Source organism: Nelumbo nucifera, chromosome 6, assembly GCF_055504915.1.
Source record: "Nelumbo nucifera cultivar China Antique chromosome 6, China Antique-T2T, whole genome shotgun sequence".
Classification (NCBI taxonomy): Eukaryota; Viridiplantae; Streptophyta; class Magnoliopsida; order Proteales; family Nelumbonaceae; genus Nelumbo; species Nelumbo nucifera.
Window position 1 is genome coordinate 63,364,465 of NC_142654.1, and position 18,722 is coordinate 63,383,186.

Sequence of the window (18,722 nt, forward strand, 5' to 3'; positions counted from 1 at the left end):
CACTTATCAAATTAGGCGCGAATGGTGAAACTTAGGGTTTTAAGTATGCATCGATTGTTCGAATGAGAATATATATATGGTTTAAGCATTGGTGAATGGTCACCTAACAAGGAAGGAGGGATTTCAGTGTTGGTTTGGTTTTAAAGAAATTATCTTTTTCTTACCTTTTGTTTCGAACCAAACACAGCCTTAAATAAACCAAATTAAAAGAAAAAAGAGTATAATATGTGGCACAACTATTATTTTCATTTCCTTTTTTGTCCACATTCACCCTTTCAAGAAAGGATAAAAAACAAATTTAATGGTCCATTTTCTTTGACTTCTTGCAACGAAATGCCACCCAAACCCTACAATCATCAAAATGACAATCGGAATAGTCTATTTATATAGTCTTTGTTTTAGATAGGAATCCCAAAGAGAAGTGGAATCAGTTAGCTAAAATGGAATTTCATTTTCAAGAGAGGGGAAAAGAATAGTCATTCTCTCAAATAGAATAATGTCATTCCACTAACAGTGGGGGTGAGATTCCAATTCCATCAAACCAAACAGTTAGAATACAAATGGCCCATTCCAATTTTTCGATTCTGGACCCCGATTCCCATAAACCAAACAGGCCCACATACTTTTTCTGAACCATTGACATTTGCAAGCACCCCCTTAATGCACTCATCATGTTGACTCCTTTGTACGATGTTTCACAAGATTATTTTCATCTTCAACAGTATAGCAGTACTTAGTGATTGCCATGCCAACAATTTCAGTCAATGAATTGGCACATTAAAATAAATGGAGCCAGTATGTCATCTACCTCACCGATTGAGAGGAAAGAAATCCAACATCGGATGTGATGCCCTACGACCTCCATATATGGATGCCATCATCATTCACTCAACAATCTATCGTGCCAAGTTGCCAAGCTCTTTAATCTAGATGGAACTTAATAGTCCAATCATCACATGGTTATGCATTCCATGCAACCCGACAGAAGGAAAGCCATTCTCTTCTGGCTTGTCTCCGCTTGCAATTATATATAAGTAAGCTATGCCCATTGCTCTTTCCATCCCCAAAACAATCTCTTCTCCAAATCTTAAGCAAATCTCTTCCTTCATCCTCGAGGCCCTTAGTTCTCTCAATCTCAAATTACAAAACATGATCAACAATAGGAAGCTTTTAGCCATGGTAAGAAAGTGGCAGAAGATGGCAGCCATTGGCAGGAGAAAAATCTCACCACCAAGAACTAAACTGCAAAGCGATGTGGATGAATGCAACGCAATAGTGGTTGTTAAAGACCACTTTGTTGTGTATACGGCTGATCAAAAACGTTTTGTTATTCCATTGGCATATCTCAGCAATCCCATCTTCATAGAATTGCTTAGAATGTCTGAAGAAGAGTTTGGACTACCGAGCGATGGGCCTATCACATTGCCATGCGATTCAGAGTTTGCCAAGTACATTATCTCAATGGTGCAAAGACGTCCTTCGAGAGACTTAGAGAAGGCCTTAGTTATGATCCTATCTACATGTCAGTGTTCATTATATTCTTCTCTCCATCAAGAACAGAGTAATCAGCCTATACTTGCCAGTTGCTTTTGAACAAGTCATATTGCTATGTCCATGGGGACCATGATCTTCAATACTTTTCTATTTTTCTTCTTGAATTTTGTAAATAATTATACATATACAAATTTTGTAGTTGTTTCATGAGCAGAATTGTTGGATGAGAATGAAATTGAGTTCACTTTTCTCATGGAAATCTATGCTTGTATTCCTATACAAGAGTTGTATTTAATTTGCTCAGGCGACATCATCTTTTAACTTGAAAATTGCCCCCAGCAGAAGGTCTTCCCCTTCTTCAATTTTCCCCTTCTATTCTTGCATTTTTATCCAAAGTTCACATCTTTAGATAACAATGGGTTTTTTTTTGCCCTGCTAATAATGGTATTTTGTTCATTCAATTTCTTCCCCCACTCCTCCTTCCCAACCTGTTTTTCCTTTGTTGTACATTCTTTTGTGGAATTGATCTTTCACTCTATTCTACATCTGTTGAGTTTCAAATCAAGGATATTTTGCAGTTTTGGAATTGGACTAGAGTGAGGGAAAAAGGAAGTTTAATTTTTGCAATTCTTACGGCTATATTTGGTTTGAATGAAAAGATAGGGAAAGGAAGGGAAAGGTATCAAAACCTATACAAAGTTTATAAAAGTCTTCTTGCCTTTCTTTTCCTTTCCTTTCTCTACTTTTTCCTTCAAACCAAACATAGCCATTTCCACCTCACCCACCAAGGTGAAAATAAACCAATTTTGGTCAACCAGCACTTGGAAGAGCTACCGACAACTATACAGTGCTGTACGTGCTCAACACTTGCCTATTAGTGCACTAAAATGATACAGAACGGCTATTATATATGTTCGCTGGTTTGTGTGAGTACGGTAGCTCTAAACGGGTTAGGAAGATACAAATGGGTTGGGTCCAATCCATATTGGACCCTAATCCGATAGAAACCCGACAATAATTATTTAATTTTTAGTTGTGGACTGGTTTAATTTCATAATTTTGGTAATTATTTAGAAATTAATGATTGAATGAATTAGTTAATAATTTACCACAAATGAACTAAAAATCACTTACGGATTACTAATTAATTAATAGTTAACTAATGATATTTCAGCAAACTATTTATATTTTTTTGTTATACTTAGTGGCAACTTATCATAAAATTTATTGTCAAAAACTAATAATAACTAAATATTAATTTACAGTAATTACTAATTTATTGTAATTTACTTACAATATTTATATTTTTTTGTTAAAATTAACAGTAAATTATCACAAAATTTACTATTAATTTTCAATGTGTACTGAAAATGATTATTGAAAATTAACAATGAATTATTAGTCAAATAACAATCAATAGCTATCAGTAATTGTTAATTTGTAGTAATTACTAAATTATTATAAACTACTAAATAACTGAATTATTAATTAGTAATTATCAGAAAATTATTGATACTGTGAATAGTGAAACATCAATATTTAGTGAAATCACTAAATAACTGAAACACCTCCAAAACTTCTCTAACCCATTAGGAAACCTCAATTTCCAATAATTTTCATTTATTACTTTTAAAAATTTTGGCAACTATAGCCAGTCAACAAACTGGTGGATACATGCATCTCTTTTAGAAAATTTGTTTCCTGAATAATCTTGATTCCTTCCCAAATTCTCTCTCTTGATTTTTCAATATTTAGCCCTCATGATTCTCTCTCACTCTAACATCGTCTGTTTTTGCCTTAAATTAGTCTTTTCCATCATAATTTGAGGATGAAAAATGGCCATTTTAATTTTTTTGTCTAAATTATAAATTTATTTTTGGGTAAATTACAAAGACCCCCTTTGTATTTTATGGGGTCAGTTACAAAGTTCCCCTTATACTTTTTTTTTTCTTGCCCTTTTTCTCTTAAAACCCATTTAACCTAGGAAACGGATATCTAGTCTTGGAGAATGATTTTGTTTGTTTTGATTGCTGGTTATCTTCCCTTTCATGATTAAAACATCATCGCCATGTACACGAAGATTTACTAGGGCGAGTTCCAGTGCCTTTGTCGATATTCACCCCGGAGCTTATTTAGTTTCTCTCTTGTCTTCTTGACACAAACCCCCTGACCAAAATAACAATTCCAGAAATCATAGAGAATCACTGGCTCAAGAAGAGATTCAAGCACATTAGATTTTATGTGGAGAATGACCAGTTTCACAACGTCGAGGATGATGATGATGTTGAATTCGGGGAATCAGTTGTTAGACAGTTTTGTATGCCCTTAGCTTCAATCAGAATGATGTACTTTATGAGTTTATTGTAAATGAATAAAAGTGCATATTTAATTCATGTTCCGTTAGTATATTTCTGTGTAATACCCTTAAACTGGACACTTAGTGAGACTCGTGTTAGTTTAGAATGTTCACAGCCAGTGGGTTGGTCTGGGGAGACCTATCCTGATAAGGCTTGAATCTTTGAACTGGACCAGATTTCCAGTATTGCCCTGGACCTTGGAGATTAATGGGCAAAACTGAAAAGTTACACTCGACCCCTACACTCGATTATGATACTGCACTAGGTGTCGGATTGGGCTGTCTTTGATGTACCAATCAGTGAGATTCTTAGCGGGGTCAAAACCTGGGTATGTTGGGACAATCTGAGAGTTCATCTGAGTGGGTGATCATAGTGACAGGATCAGTCCCTTTGTCGGACAAATGTAATGATCGGGGATGCACTCTCTCTGATGGAAACCAAGACTGCTGACAACCGATTTCAATCGTTGAGATTTGTTTTTTGCAAAGTATATTTTATATGAGATATAAAAGTATATATATTATGGTTTCTAAAATGTTTGCAAAAGGTTTTAATTCCCGGGATCCATATAAGCAGAGAGTGCAACACTGTTCCTTGCAGCCGATGGAGAGGTCCTCTCTTGTCGGGCAGTGTTTGATCATTAAGGGCTGAGAGGTTGAGTGTAAGACCATTGAGGGTAATACCTGATGGGCTAATCTTGTATCTGCCCACAGTCCCTAGGTGTTACAAGGTGGCTTGGCCCAGGGACCACTTAGGGTAAGTGTTGAGCCCATAGAGCCCATTTGATGGGTTTCAGGGGGTGCACTGCCCATAACAGTGTATTCGGCCAGGCCTTGTAACAAAGGCTGGGCCGAACCCATGTAGCTGATGTGTAGATCAATGCTTGGGTCCTACGCCATACAAGGAAGCCCAACTGGGCAGCAGTTAGGAAGGTTAAGTGAGCCCAACTGGGAGAGAAATTTTTTTTGAAATTCGCCCCTTTATTCCGCAAGATTTGGGCGTCCATACGATGGATCTCTCATCCCTTCAGTGGTATCAGAGCCATGGTTCAAATCTTGAACCAATCTATTTCAGATCTGAACCTGCGCAAATGGGCAGAAGGCATTCTACCCAATTTGCGTAGATATGGGTTTTGGGAAATTTGTTCCCAAAATTTATGGGCAAATAATCTGAAATTAATTTTATATAAATCTGATTATTGTTTAGAATTGTTCTTTATGATTTTCTTGATTTATGGGCTATTCGTACAAGAGGAGATCGAAATCTTGATTTGCGCAGGGAACCTGCGATTTGTGCAGATTATGGATTATTTTGTTACATTTGGTGTATAAAATAATTTTTTTTTTATTTTTAGACTGAATGTATAGGTATTCGATCTGATGTAATTATTAATAGAAATTAGGATTTCTATTTTTTTTTATTTTCGATCGAAGAAGGCGGCACATAGAAGAACATTTCGTAGAGAAGGATATTTCGCAGATGGGAGAATTACAATCTGCGATTTGCAGTTTATGCTGCAAATTGTGATCTAACCTCTGTTTTGCAAGAAGGATTGTGCGAACAGCCCTGATACACTGATTCTTGATTGTTCTTTTGTCATAATTTAATTTCAGATTATTTTCTTGAATTAAAGATTTAATTAAAGATCAAACCCTAGACCCATTCGAACCAAGATTGGTTCAAATTGTTTGGACCAAATCTAGGGTTCGATCTAGGCTGAAAGTCAGCCGTAATTTTCCCACTAATGGGCCTGAGGATTGATATTTAATTAAATGGTTAATTCGGCCCAACCTATAAAGGCCCAGTTTTAAATGGTTAAAACTGCTAAAAGCCCACTCTATGGATAAAGCTATATGGGCCGAACCCATCAACCCTAATTCGCCCCATATACCTAGATAATATTAAATGGTTAATATTATGGATTTAAAATGGGCTTCAAGTGGGCTTTATAGATAATTGATTGATTGGATCAATTTATCCTTGCATGTGATGTATGGATGTGTGATGTGTTACGTACATGGGCCATAAGTGCTTGGCCCATGCTGAATCGATAATGGCTCTTGCACACACCATGGTTGAATGCACATCATTGCCATTGTGTCCCTTTTGGTCATTGGATGACCTCCCTCAGTGGTGGGCCCCACACCTCATGGAGAGGTTACGTGCGGGACCCTAGTCGATTTGGGCCCACCGAAATCTGACTTTATGAAAGTCAGTGGGAGCCACTTGGGTTTGACCTAGATCAAACTAGGGCGTAATTGATTGTTCCCTCCGGCTAATATGAGTGCATGTGATAGGGAGATTCATATGATGAACTCTCTAAAGGCCTTCCATCATTAGCATGAGGATGGGTCCTTCAGTAATGAGGAAACGCACCAGAAAATGGACTATCCATTTGCTGTTGGGCTTGTCTAAGTGTTTCATAAGATGATAGGGGCGTCATAGACCGATGTGGGAGGGGCTTCACCAGAAAATGGGAACTCTCTCACGGTACCTTGGCGTTCACGAACATGATGGATAAGCACTCACTGGACAGAAATGTTTACCTGAAAACGGCTCTGAACCTTATCTGACAAAGGCTAAAGGGAAAACTCATATGATGAGTGGATATGATCCTTCACAGAAAGGTGGTGGGGTTTTGCAGCTGAAACAGTTGGCTCCATGCACCCTATGTGATTTCCCACATTTCCAGAGACAACCCGTGGTCTCCGTCACTGAGAAAGGAGGGAAATCTCAGAGATGAATAAATGAAAATGGAACGTAGATTAAAATCCATTTCTATGTAATGAACGTGAATCAAATTGGGTTGTGGACTAATGTTTGCTCTTTTATCAGAAAATGGCAAACGGATAATTTGCAAAGCTGCTTGATGACAACAAGCTGAAAGGCCCAAACTATGCCGACTGGTACAAGAAACTTATATTGGTCTTAACCTCTGAAAAGTTGGACAAGGTAGCCAAGAATCTTGCCCCGGATCGTCCAGGAGATAGGGCTTCTGAGGCCCGGAGAAGAGAATACCAAGAATGGGAGGAGAAAAACTCCCTTGCCCGCTGCTATATCATTACCTCCTTGGACAACCTAATTCAGAGGCAGTTTGATCAGATCAAACTTGCTAAGGACGTATTGGACAGTCTCAAGACAATGTACGAAGAGCAGAATCGTTCTACTCGGCAGAAGGTCTTGAAACAGTTCATGACCGCGCAAATGTCCAAGGGCCAACAAGTTCACGACCATTGTCTCCGGATGATGGGATATATCAATGAACTGGAGGCTCTTGGATCTGGGCTGGATCTGGTAACACAGATCAATGGTATTCTCAACTCTTTGCCTCCATCCTTTAATCCATTCATCATGAATTACAACATGAACAAGCTGAACGTCAGCTTGCAGGAACTCAGCAATATGTTGCAGAGGGTCGAAGAATTGATTAAAAAGGATGAACCCATTGCCATGCTTGTTGAAACTGGCAAAACGGGCAAGAAAAGGAAGGCAAAGAGAAAGCCCCAGAAGAAGGCTGCCAAACCCAAGAAGTAGAGGAAGGACAAGGCATAGGATGCCTATCACTTCTGCAAGAAGACCGGCCATTGGAAAAGGAACTGTCCTACCTACCTGGAATCCAAGAAAGGTAATCTCGAAACTTATGTTATAGAAACCAATTATTGGTAGCTTCTGCGTCCTGGTCTATTGACTCCGGGGCTTCAACTCATGCGTGTAACTCATTGCAGGGGTTCAAGGTAAGCAGAAGGCTGAGTGAAGAAGAAGTCACGCTCTACTTGGGGACTACTGCAATTGTTGCAGCCGCGGCCATAAGAACCGTGGAGTTACTTTTTAGAGAAGGAACAATTGTACTGAAAGATTGTCTTTATGTACAAAATTTAAGGAGAAATCTGATTTCTGTCTCAAAACTGTGTGCAGATGGTTATTCTGTCTTCTTTAGTAATACAATTACTATTAAAAGAAATAACAGATTCATCGCATACGGGGAACTGGAGAACGGTCTCTATGTTCTACATCCCTCTCTAGAAACTAACATAACCAAAACTACATCGGTTGAAATCCCCAAGAAAAGAGCTCATGATACAGTTAATCCCACGTGCCTGTGGCATTACCGACATGGCCACATCGGTGTTGACCGAATCACAAGGTTGGTAAAGGATGGTCCTTTGGATTTTCTAACTATAGAAGATCTTCCCACTTGTGAGCCTTGCCTGCAAGGCAAGATGACGAGACGGCCATTTAACGGTAAGCTTGAAAGATGTACAGGCACACTTGACCTTATACATAGTGATGTGTGTGGTCCCCTGAGTGTTACAACACGGAATCAACACGTGTATTTCATCACCTTAACCCTATCCACTCAGAGAGTCTAGATCTGAATCATATTCAGGTCTAGAAGCCTCCTAATGAAATTAGGAGAGGGCTGATCTAATCTGCAGATAAGATAAGGGTTTATCCTTATCACCTAAAGAGAGGTCTGATCCAAATATGATTTGGATCAGTAGCTCCTAATTGGATTAGGAGCTGATCTTTTAGGTTTACAAAAGAAGGAGGGGGCGGTAGCCTTTAGAAGAATTAGATAATCAGATCCTCTTCAGAGCTGAAATCAGAGAAGAAAGATTTCTGCAATCCCTGCAAAGATCTTTCTTGCCGCCTCCTTCTTGCAACCGCCAGACATCCAGTTCGATCTCCAGTTGTGGGAAAAGTAAAGATTCGATCTTGACATCGGTTCTTTGGGAAAGAATTGATAGGAAGTTGTGCTCACGTGCCATCCTGCTGTTTCTTGTGAATGACAAAATTTTTGGAGAAGAATACTGCTGATTCTGCTCCATCCTGCACTGCGCCATCTTCAGTGGGAGCAGTGTTTGGATCCTTCCTTGGGCATGAACACTTTCGTTGGGAGATACTTTTTCTCCGTATCAGGTATAATCCTCTCCTACTCCTTTTGGTTCAAATCTGGTTCAGTTTATGGTTCAAGATTGATCATTGAAAATATAATTTTCTAAATAGGGAATGCGATTCCCAGTTGAAAGGGAGAGAAATTTTTTTTGAAATTCGCCCCCTTATTCCGCAAGATTTGGGCATCCATACAATGGATCTCTCATCCCTTCATCAGTATCGGAAACCGAGTCAAAGTGAGAGGTGCAGAGGCAGTCAAAACCCGGATTGGCTAGACTGACGAGCTTAAACGCATTAATTCAACATCATATTGTTTTCCTAGGAGGTTCGACCTCCATGGTGACATTGATCAGTCTTTATGTAACTAATTGGAAAAACTGAGGAGAACAATCTCAAACAGAACGTACTAATCCAGTATGAGTGTTGGTTCTCAGAATTATATGTTCAAATTCTGGAAAAACTTCGTTGAACTCGTAAATACTATGCTACCTAGCTATTATGCTCTGTTATTGGAGAAAAGAAGAATTTATTCTAAAGGAAACATCCTTATTGAATTCAATAAGTTCACAGTTTCAAGATGCCATTAATAGCACAACTGTTTTGTGAAACTTTATCAACTCATTGGAGGGCATTGTGAATTGTACACAACAGAAGAAGCTAGAAATGGTACAGCTTGGAGCTTCATACAGAGCAGAAAGTTAAGTTTGTGATGCCCTCTAGTAGAAATATATTGCAGCTATAGCAGAGCAAAGGCGTTGTTCTTCCCTTCTTACAGCTTTTCAGGAGGAATGTGCAAGGAATGAGAGACTTCGCAGCCAATCTTACGTGTAAAACGGCTTCAGAAACACAATGGAGAAATTAATTCAAGCATGTTTCATGTTAAGAATGTAAATTAAAAAGAAAAGTTCAATATACAGTTTATTACTGTTTTACTCTTTCACATTGTCAAAAGCTCCATCTCCCTTTTGTTAGTGGGTTGATCCATCCACCGGGTCCCTTTTAGTCCGTTACTACATTTGCTTCAGAGTTTAGAGTTGTTGCCACCAAAACCATCCACTCGATTGCCGCGATAGTCTTGTTGCCACCAAAACCATCACTTCCTATTATATAAACAAAATTAATAATTTTTATAGATTGAGAAGAAACGGTAAAATATATAAATCTGGTCTGGTGGGCCAATAATTGTTTCTTTTCTTTCAGAGTTTTACTTCACATATCATGATTATCGCCTTGATGTTGTCCATGGTTGAGTCTTCTAATTCATCCTTTTGCCATCATCTTCCTCATAAAATGTAAGCGGATCATATTCCAAGTTTTTAAAAGGCAAGTAGATCAGTTGTGTCTCCATTGAATGTTTTAAAGCCGTTGTTTTTATTTTAGCCATTTCAGCTAACTTCAATGGAAAATATAATAAATGGTATAAAAAGGGTAGTTTGGACATATAAAAAACATTAAACAGTCTGATGAGAATTTTTTCAAAATTAACTGCTGGAAAACAATATTTTATCCATAAAAGCACTTCAATTTGATGACTAAATACATTGCAGACATGTTTACTTTTGGAAGACTATTTTTTTGGTAAGGTTCACATTCACAAAAGAACTCGGACTGGCACCCCATAGAGCATACCAACATGTACATCTTGAGATGCATTAGAAATATCTCCTATGTACTTGTCATAGGGAGATGTTCCCAATACACAACTAGGATGTATTATGGGTCACGTGTGGGGCACAATTCCTCACAAAAGGGTAGATCCTGATTGGCAGTCCCAATACACAACTAGGATGCAATTAATTTCCATTTGAACTTAAATTTTCTATAACATTAACTATTATTTATTATGTATATCAATAGCAGGGGCCAAAACCACTAGATCACAATCACAATTATACTTTAGCTAACAAGAGGGGACATTTCAAGATAAAGGATCTGGTTTTACTCTAGTATGGAAACACTAACATATATTTGCACGAGTAAGAGTGAGCTCGATATCATTTTCATCCAAAAATTCTGCTGAAGATACAGCAACAGAACTTGTATTTGTGTATGTATAATCATTTACAAATTCAAAAAAAGAAAAAAAAAATACTGAAGATCCCCAATGATCCCAGGGGTCATAGCAATATATGACTTGTTCAAAAGCCATTTACAGGTATAGGCCGAATACCCAGTTCTTGATGGAGAGAAGAAGATAATGAGCACCGACTTATTGGTAGGGTCATAATTAAGGCCTTCTCTAATTCTCTTGAAGGACGTCTTTGCACCATCGAGATGATGTATTCTGCAAACGTTGAGTCGCATGGCAATGTGATAGGCCCATCACTCGGTAGTCCAAACACTTCTTCAGACATTCTGAGTAACTCTATGAAGATGGGATTGTTGAGATACGTCAATGGAATAACAAAACGTTTCTGATCAGCCGTGTACACAACGAAGTGATCTTTAACAGCCACCATTTCGCTGCACTCATCCGCTCCCCTTTGCAGTTTAGTTCTTGGCGATGAGATTCTTCTCCTGCCGATGGCTGCCAACTTCTGCCACTTTCTTACCATGGCAAGAAGCTTCCTGTTGTTGATCATGTTTTCTAGTGTGAGCTTGAGAGAAATAAGGGTCTTGAGGATAAAGGAAGAGATTTGCTGAGGTTTCTGAGAAGAGAAGAGAAGAGAGATTGTTTTGGGGATGGAGAGAAAGCAATGGGCATAGCTTAGTTATATAGAATTGCCAGAGAAGAGTAGCTTTCCTTATGTCGGGTTGCATATGGGATGCATAGTCATGTGATGATTGGACTATTAAGTTCAATCAAGATTAAAGAGTTTGGCAACTTGGCATGATAGATTGTTGGGTGAATATACGATGGCCTCGTGGAGATAGCAGGGCGTCACATTGGATGTTGGATTTCTTTCTTCTCGATTGGTTAGGCAGAGGACATACCGGGTCCATCTAATTTAATGTGCCAACTCATAGACTGAACTTGTTGGTGATAACTGAAGTACTACTGTACTGTACTGCTGAAGAGTGAAAATAATCTCGTGAAACAACAATACAAAGGAGTCAAAGGGAAGCACTGAGTGAGCCACTGGGGATACATATTCTGTGTCTGGATTTCAGACCGCACATCCATTACCTATCCTTTTCTCACCTGGACATATAACGTGGCTAGGTGGGTGGGTTTACTGTATAAACTGTCCACTTGCTCTGCCCCAAGACAAAATACAAAATTGCAAGTGTTTCTTTTTACCAACTTAGCTTGTTTATTTATTTGAATTCTTTTAAACCTGTTCATTAAGGGAGTGGTTGCCAATGTGATTGATTCAGAAAAAAGTGTATCATTTTTGCTGACCATGCAGTTTTTTTCATCATAGAAAAAAATCCGTTCATAATAGCAAATTCCCACTAATGTCGCTTCTATACTCCAAGGACTGCTTACAGAAGAAGCCCCACATAGGGTGCATGTTTGCAAAGCTACTAGTCTATTCAATTAAAGTGTGGGCTCTCATGTATCTCTTCCTATGCAATTACGTACCTAATACAAATTACAAAGATAAAATAGATGAGGTTTCTTTCTGGATAAAGGGCCCAATAGGATTTCACAACGACACCAATTTAGGGGTGGCTACAAGTCGAGTTATGTATGAGCTGTTTGAGCTCGGCTCATGAAAATCTCGGATTGGCTTGGTCTAAACCAAGCTTCGAGCCGAATTCGAGTACAATATATAGGTTCATTTTCTTTTCGAGCCGAGCTCGAGCTTAATAATGCTCGACTTGTGAGGCTCGTGAGACTATGTCTCCTTGGCTCAGCACCTTGGTTATTGAGGGAGGCCTCGACCACTGAGGAAGACCTCGGCTCAGCACCTCGACAATTGAGGGAGGCCTCAGCTCGGGACCTTGACAAATAAGGGAGACCTCAACTCGACACCTTGGCTGCTAGGAAAGCCTCAGCTCGGTACTTCAACAGCTGAGGGAGACCTCGGCTCGGCATCTCGGACGCTAGGGGGACTTTGACTTAGCACCTCGGCTACTAGGGAGACCTCTACGCATCAATTCAGCACCTGAGGGAGACCTGCAATCAAAGGTAACCGAGCTCAAACTTCTGAGCTTTTGACTCAAGTCGAGCTCGAGCTCAAATCTCTAATTCGAATCAAGCTCGAGCTCAAGCATGATAGTTTGTGAGAGAGTCAAGCTCAAATAGCTAAATATTTGGCTCAGCAAGGCTCGAATCCACCCCTAGACACCATATCTTAGCTAAAATGACAGGATTGCCCTTTTGATATTTGTAGGGTTAGGGTGTCACTTAATTTCTCCACTCGAGGCTGATAATAAATTCTTAGGCTTCATTCCCATCTTGGTGAGTGTTTTACTTATCCGGATAAGTGCACTAATTAATGTTCTTTTATTTTTGTTGTAAAATTATATATAATGAATGTTTTATCCAAAAAAATTATATTATTGAAGGGACAATATTATCCCATGATGTATTAGCAATTTTTTGATGCGGATGGGTAAGTGATTAACCCAAGTGTTGGGAGGGTATTACTTTTTTAGGTAAATGACCCGTAAGGGAAGCATTCTTTTTAGTGGGACCCACTAATAACGAAATAAAATGTGGGGAAAAGTTGTTTCTTTCAAACCGAACACAACCTTAAAGCCTTCCTTCCTGTTTAATAGGTGTGATCATTGACCAATGCTAAACCACATATTCTCATTTTAATAATCGATACATACTTAAAAACCTAACTTTCACCAACCGCCTAATCTGATGCATATATGCTATTATAAATCTTTACAGAAAAGAAGTTAGGCATTTTGTGAATGCAATGACCATATATGATAAAGTATTAATTAGACTGTGACTCCTTGAAATATACAACTGTGACTCCTATTTTGTCAAAACAACTGTGACCCCTTGAAATATACAAAAATATAAAGTATTATCAGGTACAAATGATCAAGTATTAATTAGAGATTTGGTCTCCACTGGTCACAAAGTTGAGTACAAAAATCCAGTAAGAAGTGTAGGTGGGTTATTTGATTCTTGACAGAGAGGTGAAGATAACGAGCAATGACAAGTGGTGAGTGACGCTAGGCTAAATCTTTAGACGGATGCCTTTGCATCAAATTGATGATTTTCTCAACAAAATCTGCTTTTCAAGGCAGTGTGGTAGGCCCATCGCTTGGTAGTCCAAACTCCTCTTCAAGTATTTTGAGTAATTCTATGAAGATAGGATCGCTGAGATATGCCAATGGAACGCCTCTTATCGCTTGTGTAAATTACGAAATGGCCCTTATTGGTCACCAATTAGTTGCACATGTCCCCATCTTTCTGCATGACTGTTGGTGATGAGATTCTTCTCCTGCCCATTGCAGCTAATTTGTGCCACTTTCATGCCATGGCAACGAGTTTCCCGTGGTTAATCATGACTTTTAATGCAAATTTGATTAAAAGAGAACTTGAACAACAAAGGATGAAATTTGTTTGTTAACAAGAAATATCTTACTAAGGCTCTGTTTGGAAGGAGTACGAATACAGATTTATAGAGTGCAAAGCAAAAATATTTGATTTATATGAGTGCAAAGTGGTTCAAGATTTACACATCCACTTTGCACTCACTTCATTTGTTTTGAACTGACAATTTTGATATAGCAGTTCACTCCTTCATCTCTACCATAGTTTTACCATCAGAGATGTTAGGCCCATTCATTACTTCCTATGTGTTGAGGTTCTTCCTTCTAGCAATAGTTTCTATTTATCTCAAAGGAAGTATATTTTGGAAATCCAAAAATGATTCCACATGGATGGCTGCATGTGCGTCGTTGGAGATAACGGATCCCATGCCGAAAGGCTTTAAAATTCCCCCTCTGGACAAGTACGATGGGTCATTCGATCTGAATGACTATGTGGACTCCTTTCAGTCCAACATGCACCTCGCCGGAGCTAGTGAAGCCTGCATGTGCATCGCCTTCTCCATGACCTTCAGAGGAGTAGCGCACACATGGTATAGAAATCTCCCATCCGGGACAATCAGGAGTTGGGCGCAGTTCGTGCAAGCATTCAAGCGCTTCAACGACACCTGCCTCTCAATCCTGAACTTGGACCCCGCGGTGAGACTCGCCGTGGCCAAAAGAGGAGTCACTCACCAGGAGTTCAAGTGGCATGTGGTAGCGAACAAGCCCAAGGACATCACCGCCTTCCTCAAGCTCGCCGACCAATTCATCGAGACTGAAGAGGAAATGAACCAGAAAGCCGGAGCCCCAGCGGAGAAGAGGAGGAGAGACGACGACAAGGAACACCACGGAAGCAGTATGAGGAAGAAGAGCAAGTCCCCAGCCAGGGGAGACAAGTCAGGTTGGCACCCCCGAGCTCCTCGAGTCGAGAGGACGAACTACACCCCTCTCAACGCGAGGCGAGGGGAAATCTTAATGACAATTAAAGATGCACCATTTGTAAGGTGGCCACCCCGGATGAAGGGGGACCCCGCCACCAGGAATAAGAATGTATATTGCCATTTCCATAAAGACCACGGTCATAGTACCAAAAATTGTAAAAGTCTCCGCGACGAGATTGAGGAACTCATCCATCGCGGGTACTTAAAGGATTTTGTACAGAAAAGTAATAAAAGCCAGGCAGATCGGTAGGGGGAGCAGAGGAGAAACGCCCCCGAGTCCAGTAACAAGCGAGCCGAGCAGCAAGAACCCCCCGAAGAAAGACCAGTCCGTGGGGTGATAAACACAATTACCGGCGGATCCATCGTCGCGGGCTGCACCTCGGCGGCAGGGAGGACCTCGGTCGCAGATTTGGAGCATGAAGAACGGAACCCGCCGAAGTACCCACGGCCTGTAGACCCCATATCTTTCATTGAGGACGACGCGCGAGGAGTCCAGTACCCCCATGACGATGCACTGGTCATAAGGATGAAGATCAATGACTTCAAGGTCAGACGTGTCTTGGTGGATTCAGAAAGCTCGACCGATATCCTGTTCAGAAGCACCTTTGACAAGTTACAGCTTTGGGAGAATGACCTTCAGCCCGCGAGCACCCCTCTAGTGGGCTTCAGTGGAGAGGAAGTTAGGCTCCTTGGCCAAATCTCATTGCCTGTAGAGATCGAGACATGGCCCAGCGTCACAAGATTTGAGCACACCTTCCTGGTGGTAGCCACGCCTTCCCCATACAACGCCCTTATAGGAAGGCCCATCACCCATGTGCTTCATGCCGTGGTGTCTACCTACTACCTAACGATGAAGTTCCCCATGGACTTCGGCATAGGAGTAGCCCGAGGTGATCAACTCAAATCTCGAAGGTGTTACGTGGTGGCCACCAAAGGGAAAGCCAATCTGATGGAAAGTGTTGAGCTCGAGCGGCCCATGGAATACCCTGAAGAACGAGCCACGCCGATCGAGGAGAGGGTCTCCATCCCGACTTCAAAGGAAGACCCGACTAGGACCCTCCAAATCGGAGCAACAGTAGTGGAACCCCTTCGAACTCGACTAGTAAGTTTCGTACTCCAAAATTTAGACGTATTTGCATGGTCTGCGGCAGAAATGCCCGGCATAGACTCGAAAATAATACTCACAAGCTAAATACTGATTCCTTAGTCAGGTCCATTAGACAAAAGAAACGCAACCTCGCCCTAGAACGTTGGAGGATAGTCGACGAGGAGGTCGAGAAATTTCTTGCGGCCGTCTTCATTAGGGAGGTCCATTACCCGAGCTGGGTGGCTAACCCCGTTCTGGTAAAGAAGGCCAATGGTAAATGGCGCATGTGCGTCGACTATACCGACCTGAATCAGGCTTGCCCGAAGGACTGCTTTCCACTCCCCAAGATTGATCCTCTAGTGGATGCGACCTCAGGGCATGAGTTGTTGAGTTTCCTGAATGCATACTCGGGCTACAACCAAATCAAGATGGACCCTGCCGACGAAGAGAAAACGGCTTTTATTACTGAACTGGGTCTGTATTGCTATAACGTCATGCCCTTCGGGCTGAAAAATGCTGGGGCGACCTACTAAAGACTTGTAAATCGAATTTTTGAGCCACTGATTGGCGACAAAGTTGAATGTTATGTAGACGACATGGTCGTCAAGACCCGACTTTCAAACTATTTAATAAGTGACCTGCAATGCATATTTGAAATCTTGCGCAAGTATAATATGAAACTAAACCCGAACAAGTGTGTCTTCAGTGTCACATCGGGAAAATTCCTGGGCTACATAGTTAGCCGACGTGGCATTGAAGCCAACCCTGAGTGGATTGAGGAATGCCAGTCTGCCTTTGACGAACTAAAAAATTACTTGACCAACATCCCGATTTTAACCCGGCCCAAGGAAGGCGATGTTTTAAAGTTGTACCTCTCCTCAAGCGACGAGCTAATCAGCTTGGTACTAATAAAAGAAGTAGATCGGGTCGAACGACCTATCTACTATGTGAGCAAAGTTTTACAGGATGCCGAGACTAGGTACCCAAAGATCGAGAAACTGGCATATTCACTGATCATAGCAGCTCGGAAACTTCGGCCGTATTTCCAAACCCACACGATCATTGTTCTTACCAATCAGCCTCTAAGGCAAGTACTGCTCAAGCCTGAGGTATCTGGGAGGCTGACGAAGTGGGCTATAGAGCTCAGCAAATACGACATTTGGTACGAACCCCGAATGGCGATTAAGGCCCAAGCCCTGGCCGACTTCGTGGCATAATGCACATTTAGCATCAGAACGCCTGAACTGATGGAAATCAAGTACGTGAAGGAAGCCTCCACCAGTGCGGAACCAGCCCCGATTAGAACGAAGTCAACTTGGGACGAAGAGCCTTCGGTCCTCTACGTAGATGGTTCGTTGAATCAGCAAGGAAGCGGCGCCAGAGTCATCCTATAGGTTTATATTGTTAAACATATTGACATAGATCTAATTTAATAAGAGAAAATGAGAGTAAATAATTTAAGTATAAGACTTAATTAGAGGGGATTAAATGAGGTGGGAAGTCAAAATGGAAGTTACATTTTCAACCCTTACCATTAGACCTGTTTTTGGGCTGGGCTTCAGTCCAGACTTATAGTGTGTCGGGCTTGGGCTTCGGGTCAAGCTCCATTCAAATTTTGGCAAATGTCAAGCCTGAGCCCAGCCCATGAACAGGTCTACTTTCCATTAGAGATGGACTAAATGCATAATTATGAACATTTTAGTAGCTATTGAATATAATATTAAAACTATAATAAAATGACTTTTATACTCTTTCTCAAACAAAGTAGAGGGTAATTCTAATATAAAAAAAATTTCACATTGCACTTTCACTTATATATATGCAACCATGGTTGTTAATCGTTCCAGTCCATTTGTACATATTACCCCGGTCTTAAAGGTAAGCTTGTTTAACTAAAAAAGCACGGGCCTGGTTATGGGAACATTAATTAATAGCTTAGCTAATTTACATATAATAATTAATTCAAAGGAAGGTCAAAACCAACCATTTAAGGTCCAATTTGGAAGATCATCTAGGAGAGAAGATTCAATCTGATTTGGTGATTGTATTTCTTTTCATTTGGACGGTGGGAAAACAACTTTTTACTACTATAAAAACCCTCTAATAAAAATAACCAACACATGTTGACTTCTCTGGAAGATTGAATGTGTATTAATTTTTTTGATAGGGCCCATTAAAGGTTAGATCCGAATTTTCTATACCATGTATAAAATCAATGGTTTAGTTTTAGAGCTAAAATGTTTAATTTTTATTTTAATTCGGGTATTTTACAACATTAATTGCTATTTATCATATATAGCAATAGCATGGACAGAAATCACTGAATCACAATTCGACTTAGGTTATGGAGGTGGGCACTTGGATGAGTAAATGTTACGAACTCAATTTCATTTTCATTAAAAAATTCTGCTGATGATACAGCTATAGAATTTGTATATGTATAATTATATACAGAAAGAAAGAAGAATTGAAGACCATGGTCCTGATGGGCCATAGCAATGT

At 40.2% G+C, this 18,722-nt stretch overlaps 2 pseudogenes; one reads left to right on the forward strand and one right to left on the reverse strand.

Moving 5' to 3' along the window:
- The first annotated feature begins 1,041 nt into the window (after nucleotides 1–1,041).
- On the forward strand, nucleotides 1,042–1,593 carry LOC148791119 (auxin-responsive protein SAUR67 pseudogene; annotated as a pseudogene).
- Nucleotides 1,594–10,885: 9,292 nt separating this feature from the next.
- Nucleotides 10,886–11,329, reverse strand: LOC148791120 (auxin-responsive protein SAUR64 pseudogene; annotated as a pseudogene).
- Between the last annotated feature and the right edge of the window lie 7,393 nt (nucleotides 11,330–18,722).